Here is a 2,500-nt window from a genome sequence, read left to right as displayed (position 1 = left end):
GGAGTGGAAGGGCCTGCCTCCCGGCCCTGGCGAGCGAGGCGCCGCGCGAGAGCGAGCGAGCCCGTGGGCGCGTGCCGGGGGCAGGGCCGGCGGGCCGCGCGAGCCCGCCGCGAGGAAGAGGGGTTACGGGCCCCCGTGGCATTCCGAAACCTGTGCCGGCCCGCCGCCGGGCCGCCGCCGGGCCGCCGCGCCTCGCTGCCGATGCCGACGGCACCGGACACCGGTGTGGCCCCCCCGCCCGCCGCGTCCCGGCTGCCGCGCGCGCGTACCCGAGTTCGCCTGTCCCGCACTCTGCGCCGCGGGGCCGAGCACGGGGCTCGGCCCGCCGGCGGGTGCACGGCCCTCCCGAGGCCGCGCTCGCTCGCCGAGAGCCCGCTGCCGATTCCACCGCTGCCGGTGGGGGACCGCCTCCCCCCGTCTCTCCCCTCTCGCCTCTGCTGGTGCCCGCTCCGCTGCCGGTGCCCGTCTCCGGGAGCCGCGGCCCGCCCCCCCCGCCCCCCCACCCCACGGCGCTCCGCTGCCGCTGGGGGGGAAGGGGAAGGGGGGGGGGTCCGGCCCAGGGGAGGGCCCGGCGGGAGCGGGCGGCAGTGCGTGTGAGGGGCGGCGGGGCTTGGCTACTCCCCGGCGCCCGCGGGAGAGGAAGCGGCGGGCGCGGAGGCGAGGGAGACGGCCCTCCGGGTTGGGACGGGTCCCACGGGTCCCCACCCCTAAGCTGTGGGGGGCGGACCCGCGGCGGGCTGCGGCGGAGCAGCCCGTCCGCAGAGACCTGCGGGGGCAGGCGTTCCGGGATGGCGCGCGGGGCGGGCGCCGGGCCCCCGAGCGGGGGGCGTCGCGTTGAGGCCAAGCGAGGCGACGGTTCGTGCCCGAGTGGGCGGCCCGAGCCACGGCTCTCCTCCCGGGTGCAGCTGCCACCCGGCGCCGGGTTACTGAGGGAAACCCCGGGCCCCGGGAGGAGGACGAGGTCGTGGCGGCGGGTGTCGGGCGCACCCCGCGGGCGGACGCTCCGCCGAGGGGCGCGGGGGCCGGCTGGCGGGTGCCGGGTTCCCCCTCCGCGTCCCGTCTCGTCGCCGCTGCCGAGGCTGCCGCCGTCGCCGCGAGGCGGCGGCGGCCCGGTGGCGGGCGGCGGCGGGGGAGGCACCCCCGCGGGGATTTCAGGTCGTTTCCCTCACCCCAGGGCCAGGTACCTAGCGCCCGCGCTTCTCCTGCCCCCCCCTCGGTGACCCACCCGTGTGGTCCCGTGTGCCAGCGTGCTCCTCCCGGGTGCCGCACCGTGCGCGCCGCACCGGCCGTGCCTTCCCCCCCCCCGCCTCGGCTTCCCCCCACCCCGGTCCTTCCTCCCCCGCGGTGGGGGTGGGGGGGGCGGGGAGGGAGGGAGCGAGCGAGAGAGGGGAGAGGGCCTCCGGCCACCGCGGCCGCCGGCAGCCGCCCCGGGCAGGGATGGCCATGGGCCCCGGGCTCCGGGCCCGAGGGTTCTCGGTTGGAGAGCCGGGCGGAGGTTTAAAGACTCGGGCGGCCCGATGCGACTCGCGGAGGCGGCCGGGCGTGCTGCCGGAGGGCCGGGGGGTCGGCGCGCGCGGGCGCCGCGCCCCCCCATGCCAGCCGGCGCGCCCCGTGCTCGCCCCGCGGGCAGCCGGGACGGAGAGGGGTTACCCTGCCCCCTCTCTCCGCGGTCTGGTCTCGGCGGAGAGACGCCGCGCGGTCGGCCTAGTTGCCGGCCTGCCTCGAGCGTTGCGAGCCGGGCGCGAGCGCGTGCTCGCCGCCGGGAGGGCGAGCCCCCACCGCGGGTGGTGCGGGCGCCGAGCCTCCGCGCGTCTCCTCCTTCTCCCTGGCCGGTGCTTCTGGGTCTTCCGCCGTGGCCGCCGTCGGCGGCGCCCTACCCTACGCGCCCGCCCCGGCACTCTGCCGTCCGGGGCGCCCGCCTCGCTCTGCCCCGCCCGGCTCCGCCAGGCAGCGGGGGGGCGGTGGTGGGGCGGCGGCGGGGGCGGCCCGCCCCGCTCTCCGCGTGGAGACGGGGAGAGCGGGCGCCGTCCCCGTCCGTGCCGCCTTGCCCGCCTGCCCGCCGCCGGGCGTCTGTCCGCGGAGGGGACGGGCGAGCGCGTGGCGTCACCCGCGAGGCGGTGTGTGCGGGCGCGCGGGGGTGTGGGCGCCGCGGCGGCGGCGGCGGCGGCGGTCGAGCCGGAGGGCCGGCGAGGCGAGCGGGGAGCTGGGAAGCGCGGGGCCGGCGGGCCGCAGGCGCGCGGGCGGCGGGGCGACGCCGCTCCCGGTGGCGGCCGGGCTCTGACGCCTGGGGCGGGGGGGGGGTGGTCTGCGGGGACGGACCCCCCCCAACATCCCGAGGCAGGCGGTGTGGCCGGCCCGCCGCTCCCTGCCGGGCCAGACCGAGCCGGGCGCCTGGGCCGGACTCGAAGCGAGACAGGGTTTGTCCCCAGGTCGGGAGCGAGGGCTCCCCGCCCTTCTCGTTCGGGTTTGCCCTTCGTTTCCCCCCCCCCTTTCTCTGTGC

The sequence above is a fragment of the Dromaius novaehollandiae genome, unplaced genomic scaffold, assembly GCF_036370855.1.
Source record: "Dromaius novaehollandiae isolate bDroNov1 unplaced genomic scaffold, bDroNov1.hap1 HAP1_SCAFFOLD_94, whole genome shotgun sequence".
Classification (NCBI taxonomy): domain Eukaryota; kingdom Metazoa; phylum Chordata; class Aves; order Casuariiformes; family Dromaiidae; genus Dromaius; species Dromaius novaehollandiae.
Note: the sequence above shows the minus strand (reverse complement) of the source record.